This window comes from Oncorhynchus kisutch, linkage group LG4 (assembly GCF_002021735.2).
Source record: "Oncorhynchus kisutch isolate 150728-3 linkage group LG4, Okis_V2, whole genome shotgun sequence".
NCBI lineage: Eukaryota > Metazoa > Chordata > Actinopteri > Salmoniformes > Salmonidae > Oncorhynchus > Oncorhynchus kisutch.
Window position 1 is genome coordinate 28,485,283 of NC_034177.2, and position 12,645 is coordinate 28,497,927.

A 12,645-nucleotide genomic window follows, 5' to 3' on the forward strand; every position below is an offset into this window, starting at 1 on the left:
GCCCATGCAAAATCTTATTTAAAAAAAAAATGACATTGAAACTAGGATTGACCTTCGTTTTCTTTCACATGCACATGTTCCTTTAAATCCCGGTAAAAACAATCTGAGATCAGGATCTGCACCACACCTCTTCCTCAGATCCTGCACTTACACGTGACTTTGTCACATGCGAGTTATACAGGTCCCACCTCCCTTCTGTAATTGGTTCTGACCAGCCGCTGAGGATTTCTATTGGATCAGAAACATGTCCTTTCAAAAGCAATGGTCCTATGCTGCTGTTGTCTTTTAGAGATATGACGTCAATCGTATCTAAGGGGTGTGAGGTGACGGGCCAACAATCATAATTAACACCAGAAAAAAAACTTGTCGCTGAGATTTCATAATGTAGTTTCAATTCATTTGACTGTAGTTTCTGCCACAAGTAAACTCTGTCAATCACTTACAATGTAAGATCATTTGTTGCGTTACACTACCCACGTGTCAACCACCTGACTGTAGCTACCACTTGACTGTAGCTGCCTACCGAAGAGAGGATCAGTAACAAACGTAGCCGAGTTAACATTTAAAGGAGTGTTATTTTGACACTAAGATTTCAAAGAATGATGTAGTAAGACTGGAATTATAATGCTAATATCATTGGACATGTATTACAAACCATAGATATCCCGCTCGCGAAGTGTCCTTTCCACATACTTTTTCACTTTTTAGAGTCACCATTTGGAAATCCAGATGATATAGGTAGCCTACAATGTAGGCTAACTACAAACCTAAGTTTTTGTAGTGACGAGTGGGAGGAGGTTGATTTCTACCTCGTCTGGTATTAGTCAGATAAGGGGAGGAGTCTCTCACTGACAAGAGACTGGCTCTTCTGAGTTTGTCTGCTCCCTAAAATAGCAGTTCGTGTGTAAATGTGACTGAAATTACGTGTATGTCTATTGGAGCCTCTGATATAGAGTGTCTATATACAACGAGGAACTTGGGAGACAAGGTGAGTAGCAAAAATAGCAACAATATTGCACAGAGGGGCACTAGTGAGAGAGAGAGAAAGCGCAAGAGGAAGACGTAGAGTGAATTAGGGATCGAAAAGCCATCCCATACTGTAGCCTACATGTAGCGCTATGTGATTATGCCATGCCAGTTTCTGTGTTTATATTCTGGATGAATATAGTATGAACTATTGTTTATTAGTATTCCTAATAATAGGCGACACTTATTTTAGATATACATTGATTTTACCCTAGATGCCCGTGCGTCTTTGCTCTTATAGCTCCAATAAGTAAACAGTTATGCTTTATCTTATTTGGTAGCCTACAGTAATTCTATCAACTTTATCGTAGTCTGTCAATTTCAGGATATTTCTTAGATTAATAGATTATATCAATCGTCTTGAATTACTAATGTCTAGCTATGACTTTACTATAACTTGTTTACTGATTATGTTTGTGAGCGCGCAATATCGTAGAGTTAACAGTGTCGTGGACTTCTCAGACAACGGGAGGAATGCGTTTGCTTGCAATTTTACTTGGTTTTGTATTATCTACGTTGAAATATATATATTTTCACATCAATGCCATCACATCACAATAGATTACATGGCATCAGATTACTTTTCGGCTTTTTACTTTGGTTGCTTTGAAATCCTTTATAATTGTCTGTGTAGACTAGGCGAATTAATATAACCGTCTATGTGCACTATAGCTGTATGAACAACTAAAACTTGACTTTATCCATTCCATTGCATATCACTGTAAAATCGAATGCATTTTCTTAGTTGTGGACTAGAATATTTCCTTATTTTAATAGGTTCACAATAATAAGTTAGTAGCCTAAACATGTGATTACTTTGTTATAAACAAATAATAGTAATATATAGTAGTCTATACAGTGTCAGTTTATTGGTAAAGATACTTTGCATTGTTAGTTCTGAAATCTACATTTTGCTGGTCAGCTGGTGGTGGTCATTTGTCCATTTAGAACTAGGCTACTCCAACTTCTATTGTTGCTTTGCTTTTATCACTGCTATTTGCTTGAGTTAGGGCAACATCTCCTCTGCTATGGAGCAATGTATGTTTGCCACCAATAAGATGTGACGTATGTCTATTTTTGAAGCAATTTTGTTTTCTTATAGTAGGCCTATGTCTTGTTCTCAGTTATAAGGGACTATTTTGATGATATATTATATTTATAGTTTGAATCTGATGTTTTTTTTTTTTTAGCCTGGGGCATATCTCCAGTACGGATTCATTCCACAGTCAGGAGCTCCATCAAACTTATTCCCAGTAAAGGATTAATACAGCAATGCTTCAATCTTTTGAATGGAAGAGTCATTGCACCTGTTTTGTATGGTTTTATTTCTAATTACAAGCCTGATGAGAGGCAGTCTGGTCACAGTGAATAGTTAGGAGAATGACCTCAACATCAGTGTTTTTCTGCACTAATGACTGAATGGATTGAACAGATTTACAGGCTACAATATTATGAAGGAGCCATGGTGGTATTGACTGTATTGATTTGTTGTGATCATTTATCTGCTATTTAAAATGTACATACATCATTAAATAAAGGTTCAACATAATAACAAATGACACTTTTCTGATTCAGCATATTTGTTTTGGAAGGCCACAAGCCATATTGTAGGTGTCAGTGTAAAGAGTTATGTACAATCACTCAAGAGCTCGTAAACTCACACAAGATGGTCAAATAATAAACCCCAGGACCTTAGTTTGTTGTAGATGATTTACTGGCACTGTGAACTTCAGTATGTGGACAAAAGTTTATGGCATCTCCACTTGACTTGACCCCATTGTATATAATTCCAGACAGATAACAGTAGAGAGTGTTTAGTTGATACTGACTGATAAATGTCTAATGTCCCCCCCCCCCCCCCCCCCCGGTTTCCCCAACCATGAGGTATTCCTAGCTTGTTGATAATGAAAATAGCAACGTTTTTGGGACGGCAGTCTTGGCAGCAATATAAAGGTATATCTGTGTGTAGTTTTATTGAGTGTCTGTTTTGGTCCCGTCTGCATTCATTTTTCCCCCAACCGATTACTGCCCCAGCTTATAGAAAGGTGATTTGCTGCTGTACAGTTAACTTATGTAAGAACTTATAGTAAAATTGGTCATATGGCACTCATAGTATGATAGTATCCTGATCTGTAATATACATCCTTGTCTGTAATATATATATTTGTGGCCTTATTAACGAAACAGCAATGCAATGTTTTGTTTGTTTCTCTAGTGTTATGTCAGGGTGTAGTAGATACAGTTATTCATTTAATATCATCTTTCTCAGTAACATATTACATAATGTGTGTGTGTTTGTGTGTTCAGGCCTAAATGTCTCTCTGTAAATTGATAGATGTGTAAATACAGTATTTGTTGTGAGTGAAGAAAGTTGACCCAGGTAAAAGGGAGAAGTTCTGAGGTGGTGATTGGTGTGAGGAGTGGGGGTCTGGAGTGTCTCCCACCTCGCTTCTCTTCATAGCACCAGAATATCACAGCTTGGATTCAGCTCCTTCCAGGAGACACACAGGAGAAACGTTGAGTGTGTGGGCAAGTCGGATATGCAATTAACGCTGGTTGTCAGAAAGAGAATGCTGGCGTTTACACCATGCCTCTGAATTAATGAGCGAAACACTTTCTCAACTCTCCTCTCCCCCTCCCAGGACATTTTTCCCAAGGAGGAAAACGCAGCAGGAAGCTTAACGCAAGCGAGGGAAGCATTGAAGGGAAAGGAAGAGACAGACAGGAGCTGGATTTTCCCATAAAGAGAATATCACTGCTTTGATAGTTGGGTAAGCCACGTATTCTTAAAAATCTTGGTATTGTTGTTGTTGTTTACCTGTTTATTTACTCTCCTGTTTTTTTAAGAGAGTCACTTAACTTACTTAATTGTATATGCCATGGATCTCCATAGGGTTGGATGATGTCAATCTTTGTCCTATGGTGATTAGGCACTCATAAAACATTGTGATATAAGATGGCATCGCCCCCTATTGGCCAACCCCCAAAATTGTTTTTGTGAGAAAAAAAACTCAGTTAAAACAACTGTTGGGCTATAGCCAGAAATTGCATGCTATAACTTGACGAAAGATATGTTTGTTGAACGCCTGGACAAAGCCTAAGTGGAGGAAAAGCTTAAATAATATTTCGGGTGGAGCTTCCGTATGGCCAGGTCAGTGTGTGTGTGTGTGTGTGTGTGTGTGTGTGTGTGTGTGTGTGTGTCTGTGGCATGCACATGATGGAGTGACAGTCAACTGATGAGGAACGGGCTGTTTTACCATAGTGAGTTAGGTTATAAATCATGGGCTTGATAGAAGCGTACCGTCTTCAGAACTATAATTGTTTGTTATATTTCTCATAAAGCTGCGATTGAGAATAGCATATGCCTCGGCCTATAGATTCTATCTTTCATTCTTGTAATTTTTGATAGCAGCACATTATAGACAACTCCTTCTTAAGCTATTTGAATATTTAGGAAATAGGTTACTGTTCATAACTTTAAAGCTATTTGAATATTTAGGAAATAACTTGTCTTGAAGCTTTTATGATAGACCTAGTAGGAGGATAGGTTATAGGCTACTTGGTTTTCAACCTCGCATGGGGTGATTTTTCCTGGCACACACAGAAAATCTATTTCTTAATCAGCTTAAACTTGATTGAACTTTATTTTTCTGTAGTCTATTTATATTGTTTGTTCACTCTCATTATTAGTCCCCTGGCTAAATTACGTTTTTAGGGAATTAAAACAATATTTTGCTCTCTCCGACTCCATTCTTTGCGGCACTGTGCAAGTCAAGTTCAAATAGGCTAAACCATCGTCTGTCACATAACGATGTCGTCAACATTGATGATGGCTGTCAGTCATCGTTGATAGATGATGCTGTTGTAATATCGCTTAACCCTAGATCTCCAGTAATGTTTTATGCTTTCTTTGGTCCTTTTGGTTATTCTCTTTATCTCAAGTGGGAAACATCATTAAGACCATCTGGTTTCATGAGAGTGTCAGCTGTACATGGATTTTGTAGTGTTCACCATGTTACACCATTGTACTGTGGCACAGCACTTCCCCTACAGTACACTTGAGAGCTGAACTGGTGTCAACTGCAGCTGACTCATCAGGCACAGTTTTATAGCACATTTTTCGAGAGTTCTACAAGACTACTTGTTTTGAGAGAACCAGTAGCTAACACAATTAACCTTTAAACTTCTTTAGATAGATACAATAACAAAGAAGAGAAGCAAAGAATACAGGTTGTGTATCACACCTCCCCACAATCAACAAGTATCAGCAAAGGTCATGATATTACATTATTTCATCAAAGTACTGAATGTGTTTATACATCGAGGTGTAAATTAGTAGTTGTTTCACTCTTACTCTCTCTTTATTCACTAGTGTGACTGCGACCCTATGTAGGAAGTCCTCTCTTATTCTCAGAGTTAGGTGTTAGGTGTGAGGGAACTTTGGCAATTATGTTCAAGATATTTGTCAGAGCAACAACAGGAAAAACACTATGCTTCTTCTCTATGTCCACTTTGCTTAGTTTCTTTGTTACAAAGCCCTCTGCACATGCTCTCAGCAACATGATTCATTGTTTAATGGAGCTCCATCATCAAACTGGAGATTCCAGCATTCTCCCGTGAGACCTGGAGGCAGGATGCAGAATCTTGAGCCTAGCAGACAATTGTGTACGCTCTAGACTATTTATTCTAAAGGAAAGCTTCCTGAGTACTTTAATAAATAAAATGGGTATAAATGTAGTTATTCTATTCCAGAAAGGGCGAACCATGAATGTGGATGTTCTTTCTTGTGTTTATACACTGCATCAAATCAACTCTGACTTCCCCTTCTATCGTGTGTGGCTACTGCAATGGCTGTGTAACCCAGAGGAATGCACAGTGTCCTAGCGGTGTCACCCAACCCCACAACCCAATCCAACAGAGAGCTGAGCTCCAAACCCAGAATCCCCTGGCTGCCTCCTGTCTGACCACCAGGTCACAGAGCCTCACCTTTGATGCTAAATGGGTTAGTTACCCCCAGGATACCAGCCAGTTTGACAAACACACGCAATTATCATTTAAAATGTTTATCAAAATATTAGCTCCCTGTTCGTTTTTCCTCTCTCCTCCAGTCCATAATACAATATAAAAAATTGGATTTGATTTGATTTGGTCACAGAGCCTCACCTTTCTCCTTTCTCCTGTCTCCTGTAGGCTGATTCAAAGCATTGACAGTAAGGCCTACCTCTGACAAGAGCTCTCATATTTGCTTAATTTAGTCCTTTTCCATCAGATTTCCCTTTAGGTCCTTGTTCGTTTTTCCTCTCTCCTCCAGTCTCACAAAACTGAGTCAAGTTATTCTGCAAATACATTGTGGAGTGTGCCAAATCAAACCGTCTATCATGCTATGAGGCTGCACAGTTGGAACTTTATTAGGCAGGCCTTTAATGTGCTGTGATGATGACTTCCAAACCGTTAGCCTGTGGATCAGGGACCAGCCCTGGCACAGGCTAATATACCACATGTACACTTTATAAATACGGCTTAATATCCTACATGGCGGTGCGGTTTCAAAGTTAATATCATAAAAATATTTTGAAATCATATTCAAACACTTATTATGCAGTTCTTTTTTTCTTCTTCTTTTTTTAAAGAAAAGCCACACTCAAATATATAATTTGACATGATTTTAAATCTGAAATTAAGAAAGATTTATACTAATAACGTACAGTGGTGCGGCCGATGGTCAATGTATACTTGGAAAAGCAAATGTAAAAAGCACCAATTTTTCCTATAGAACTATTTATAATTCTCATCACATCTGCCTGCTATGTCACTGTAGTATGTCAACAAAGCAACTCTGTTGACAATTAGCCCCCTATCATTCTGACCTAAATATCAATATCCTAAACTACAGTGGCTTATAAACATCTGATAGCCTGAAAAACTGTTTCTAACAGAAGTATGAGTGAACCACTCACTAATGCACTGTTGTCTAAGGGAGCACCTAACAGTGACCTTTCAACTGTCCTGCCCTTGGCTGTGACCTCTGGTAGTAAGCCACCCCATACGGCCCACTCAGCACATGTGCTGCTGAGCAGGGCAGAGCGGCTTAAAGATAGACAGCTTCTTCCTGTCTTCTTTGCCTTTCCCCTTCGAGCCCTCAGTCAGACAGAGTTGTCCTTACCCCCTCAGCTCTCTCTGGTCATACTGAAGAATCAGCTGAACCAAAGCGGCAGCCTCAATCTGCAGCTAATCCTCTTTCACTACTATCATCCCTGTCTCTCTCTCCCCTCCACTGTTTAAGTGGCACACACAGGGTTAAGACTGCAAATCAACTTTGAATGTGAACATTTTTACTTGTTGAAGTAAACAGTCTTGAGGAAGTTCATAGTGTAAATTGAGTTATCAATGGTTTATGATAACCTTTCCCTTTTAAATCTATAAATCATCACAAGGATATTTTTAAAAGTTTCATAAGGACATTATGAACCATTTGTTACCAGGTATTAGATGATCACAGCTGTCTTTCTATATGGCATTGATTTGGGCTATTGCCATTTGAATGTCTCCTGTAGGCTGATTCAAAGCATTGACAGTAAGGCCTACCTCTGACAAGAGCTCTCATATTTGCTTAATTTAGTCTTTTTCCATCAGATTTCCCTTTAAAAGGCTCAGCAGTAACAGAAAATAACGTATTCTACGAATCCAAATTGACACAGGTAGTGCGGAAAGAGGGAATATTACTGGAAACTTTCTAAGTTTACCACTAAACTACCAGAATTTTACTAGCTTTCAAGTTTTGGGTTAATTTTTATAAAATGACATCTCGTGGCCCTTTTGGATACTTCAGATTATCACAGATGTTCCTCTGTGTGGCCTGATCACATAATACAATATAAAAAATTTGATTTGATTTGAAATGTCTGTATCCTGCACGGTTCACATATCATATGCTGCATTTAGACAGGCAGCTCAATTCTGATCTTTTTTTCACTAATTGCTTAAAAAAGATCTGATGTGAATAGATCTGATGTGATTAGTCAAAAGACCAATTAGTGGAATAAAATATCAGAATTTGTCTGCCTGTCTAAACGCTGCTTATGATACGTGAACCGTGCAGGATACGGACATCTAAAAGGGTACTTTTGAGATATTGATATTACTATTTTCAAGGTTGAATAAATCAATGTGAATTTTTCTCAGAACATAGACTTACCTCATATTTTTGAGGACTCCATAACGAGTATAATGACACCAAGATATTGTCTGTATCATGTACAGTTCACAGATCAAAGGTTCTGACAGGAGGCATGTATAGGTCTCAAAATACAAAAGTAAAAAGCATGTCAAACATCCTTCATTCCAATGAAGTTTCTATGTGAGAATTGACAGATTTTTTTTTATTTGGGACATGCTGTCGTGGAATCGCCCCTAAGTGAAATTGACTAGATCAGTTTTCATGTTGAGTCATGTTGGATCAACAGTGCACTCCAATCTTTAGATGTCTTTCTTTCTGAGTGCATTTCTGACAGACTCTCTACAGATAAAAAATAAAGCAGTGCCACGCCACTATGGCATTCGAAGAAATGGTACACATCATTAAAACAAACTGAGGGCTAAACTGACACATTTTCATAACAAATGTGACACACTTGTATTGCATGTGAACTTTAAGGTGTTCCGCTATGTTACTTAATTGGAGTAGGACAAGAACCATACTTTTAGTTTAATATATTCACCTCTACCAAGTCAAGTTAAGTGACTTGAGTTATACCGAGGACTGACAAAAGATATAAACTAAGAAAAAATAAGTAGTACATGCATGCTAGCTGCAGTGTGGCTTCTGAGGTTAGCGTGTTAAAGCTTCTGCTATGTGGTGGAGCAGAGGGGATGGCTGATGAACCTCTGGTCTCTCATTCTACAATATTAGTGTCACTATTGATACGTTAGCAAAACCACAATAATGTTGTGTATCATAAAAACAAGAGCCTTATGTACATAGTCAAGGAAGTCCATCCTGTGGTTGATTTGTTTGTTCTTTGTTTGCATGATACTGTAGGTGTCAGAAATGGATTTCATTTTGTTGTTGAAGATGTGTTGCATCGTAATAGCAGATGAAGAAGAAAAAAAGCGGTAGCCTAACAGATAACACTGAAATACATACATTATCATAGATCAGAATTGTTTTAGGAATTTTCCCATTAATTTAAGGAAAACATAACTTTGCTGAGTTGCAGTTTGACTGAATTTCAATGGGACTTTGAAAAAACATTAAGGAATATATTATAATCTAATTTGCCAGATCAAAAGATTTCTTGTGACCACTAATATGCTCCCCTGTATCACATTTAAGACACATCCACTTACGGTAATCTTAACATAAAAAGTGTGGAGTCCCGATGGAGGACCTGAGTTGTCTTGCAGGGTCTATAGGGTTGCACATTTTGGGGAATATTCAGAAGTGGAAATCTTCCATGGGAATTAACGGGAATATATGGGAATTCATGGGAATATATGCAAATGAATATTAATACCATTTAAATGTAGATGTGTTTTACATTGGATATATTTACCATATCATATGGAGACAGAAACATAAACCTTGTACCATATCATAAGTAGACATAATTGGGGCGGCAGGTAGCCTAGTGGTTAGAGCGTTGGATTTGTAACCGAAAGGCTGCAAGAGCGTCTTCCTCTCAGGCTTCCATGTCTTCTCCCTGGACCTCCTCAATGTCCACCTCTTGAACATCAGACTCTGGGGCCTCATCTTCATGGTCACTTTCTAACAATGTTGAGGATGGCTCGTTGTCAGGCTTAAAGAGCCTTAATTTTTCAACCCTTGTTGGTCAGCCTGTTGCATGCTTTGGTGTGTGTGTTTCCAAACAACGACCAGTTGCGCTCTGAGGTGCCTGATTTTGGTGGGATTTAGAGGATGATGGAGCCAACAGGGGAAAGAGCTTCAGATCCACAAAGTCCCTTCCACCAGGTGACTGATGAGATATGTTTGCACGACTGCCATATTGCATCTCCATCCCAAAGCCCTTGCTTGGAAGTGTACATCGCCAGACTGCCAAGCACCTTGCCCTTATCCAAGCCAAGGTGGTGAGACACTGTAGTGATGACACCATAAGCCTTGTTGATCTCTGCACTACACAGGATGCTCTTGCCAGCATACTTGGGGCCCAACATGTATGCTGCGGCGTGTATGGGCTTCAGGCAGAAGTCTTCATGCTTTTTAATGTACTTCAAAACTGCAGTTTCCTCTGCTTGGAGCAACAGTGAAGTGGGCAGGGCAGTACGTATGTCTTCTCTTACATCTGCAAGCAGAGTCTGAAAATCAGACAGGGTGGCATCGTTTCCCTCAATCCGTGCAATGGCTGCTGCTATAGGTTTCAGGATTTTCAGGCTGATTACCACTCTCTCCCAAAATACATCATCCAGGAAGATCCACTTGATGGGGCTGTCCATATCGGCAGACTGTGATATGGCCATTTCTTGGAGAGACTCATTCCCCTCCAGGAGACTGTCAAACATGATGACAACACCACCCCGATGGGTGTTGCTGGGCAGCTTCAATGTGGTGCTCTTATTCTTCTCACTTTGCTTGGTGAGGTAGATTGCTGCTATAACTTGATGACCCTTCACATACCTAACAATTTCCTTGGCTCTCTTGTAGAGAGTATCCATTGTTTTCAGTGCCATGATGTCCTTGAGGAGCAGATTCAATGCATGAGCAGCACAGCCAATGGGTGTGATGTGAGGGTAGGACTCCTCCACTTTAGACCAAGCAGCCTTCATGTTCGCAGCATTGTCTGTCACCAGTGCAAATACCTTCTGTGGTCCAAGGTCATTGATGACTGCCTTCAGCTCATCTACAATGTAGAGACCAGTGTGTATGTTGTCCCTTGTGTCTGTGCTCTTGTAGAATACTGGTTGAGGGGTGGAGATGATGTAGTTAATTATTCCTTGCCCACGAACATTCGACTACCCATCAGAGATGATTGCAATACAGTCTGCTTCCTCTATGATTTGCTTGACCTTCACTTGAGCTCTGTTAATCTCTGCATCCAGCAAGTGAGTAGATAAAGCATGTCTGGTTGGAGGGGTGAATGCTAGCAAAGAACATTCAGAAATCTCTTACAATACACATTGCCTGTGAGAATCAGAGGTGAACCAGTTGCATACGCAGCTTGAGCAAGACATTCATCAGCATTTCTCTGACTATGTTCATTGAGTCAAATAAACTTCTGATTCCAGGAGGACCATGAGCTGTTGCTATCGATAAGGTGTCTGTTTCATAATTTTCACCTTGAATAGAAGTAGAGGGACTTTTGTCAGAGGTTGCTTGTTGTGAGCACCGAGGGAACTTATGCACTTGGCCAGATGATTCTGTATCTTTGTTGCATTCTTCACATATGATTTGGCACAGTATTTGCAAAAGTACAGTGCTTTTCCTTCTACATTAGTTGCAGTGAAATGTCTCCACACATCAGAGAGTGCCCGTGGCATTTTCCTGTAAAGATGAGAAAAAAATAGTAAGAAAAACCCCAAATACAATTCCATGTACAGATAAATAGTTAAGCAGTTGGATTAAACAACTCCTTTGTAAGATAAATGTTTAAAAATGAAACATGTATGGAAATAGGTGAATTAACACTCCTCAGTTAGCAGGTTCAAGCAAGCTAAAACCCACATGGTAACAAAAACTAACTAGCAGAAATTGTTAACAAGTTATAAATGATTTCAACATACTTTGCTGTAGGCTACTATTTACTAGTTAACAAAAAAATAATGTATGTCATTTAAAATATATTCACCCCACCCAGTATTGTAATCAAAACTTTAAAAGCATGTAGTCCTTGGCTCAGACAGTGTAGTAGTAAGGGCTCAATTGCATCTCATTAGTGTGCAAGATCTTGAGAATCAGCTGTACATGGAAGAGTGCACTGCACATGTGATGGAAGAATGCACTGTGCATGCAAAGGGTTGCAATTCCATTGAATTGGGGATAGTTTAACCAAAATATGCCAGGAGACCTCACTGTTATAAGTTAACTTTTTTGATGAATTTAAGCAAAATTCCCGAAATACCCAGGCTTAACATCCCATGGAAAATTTCCGGAAACATTCCAGAGCTGTCATCAAGGCTAAGGGTGGCTACTTTGAAGATTCTGAAATATAAAATATATTTGATTTGTTTAACACTTTTTTGGTTACTACATGATTTCATAAATGTTATTTCATAGTTTTGATGCCTTCACTGTTATTCTACAATGTTGAAAATAGTAAGAATAAAGAACAACTATGGAATGATTAGGTGTGTCCAAACCTTTGACTGATACTATACATACAAAAGTATAGAATTGAATCTGATTAGGTGTGTCCTGAATAATAAACAGATTTGCAGGTGTATGGCTTGTATTTGGGGATCTGGAGGTCATAGTCCCTAGTGTGACCCCATGCAGTCAGTAAGTACAGTTGCTGGTGGTGACCTAACACCCTCTTCTGGTTTGAAAGCTGGTCGGGTCCACCTCTGGACTCAAACTATAAGTCCCACCATATCTCTGCTCTGAGGGTCGTGTTTGAGCAGAATGACCGGTAGTTTTGTTTTCAAATTGAGCATTTTAAGTAATTAGGG

General features: G+C 39.2%; 1 protein-coding gene across 7 annotated transcripts in view; it reads left to right on the top strand.

Moving 5' to 3' along the window:
- The first annotated feature begins 534 nt into the window (after nucleotides 1-534).
- Nucleotides 535-12,645, top strand: part of mef2aa (myocyte enhancer factor 2aa) — a 114,814-nt gene continuing 102,703 nt past the window's right edge. For 2 of the 7 annotated variants that reach the window (XM_020480714.2, XM_020480713.2), the window contains exons 1-2: nucleotides 549-988; nucleotides 3,669-3,797. The gene's annotated coding sequence lies outside the window, so the exon portion shown is untranslated. Of the gene's footprint in view, nucleotides 989-3,668; nucleotides 3,798-12,645 lie in introns of all 7 variants that reach the window. The other 5 variants (XM_020480716.1, XM_020480710.2, XM_020480711.2 and 2 more) reach the window with 5 other exon arrangements.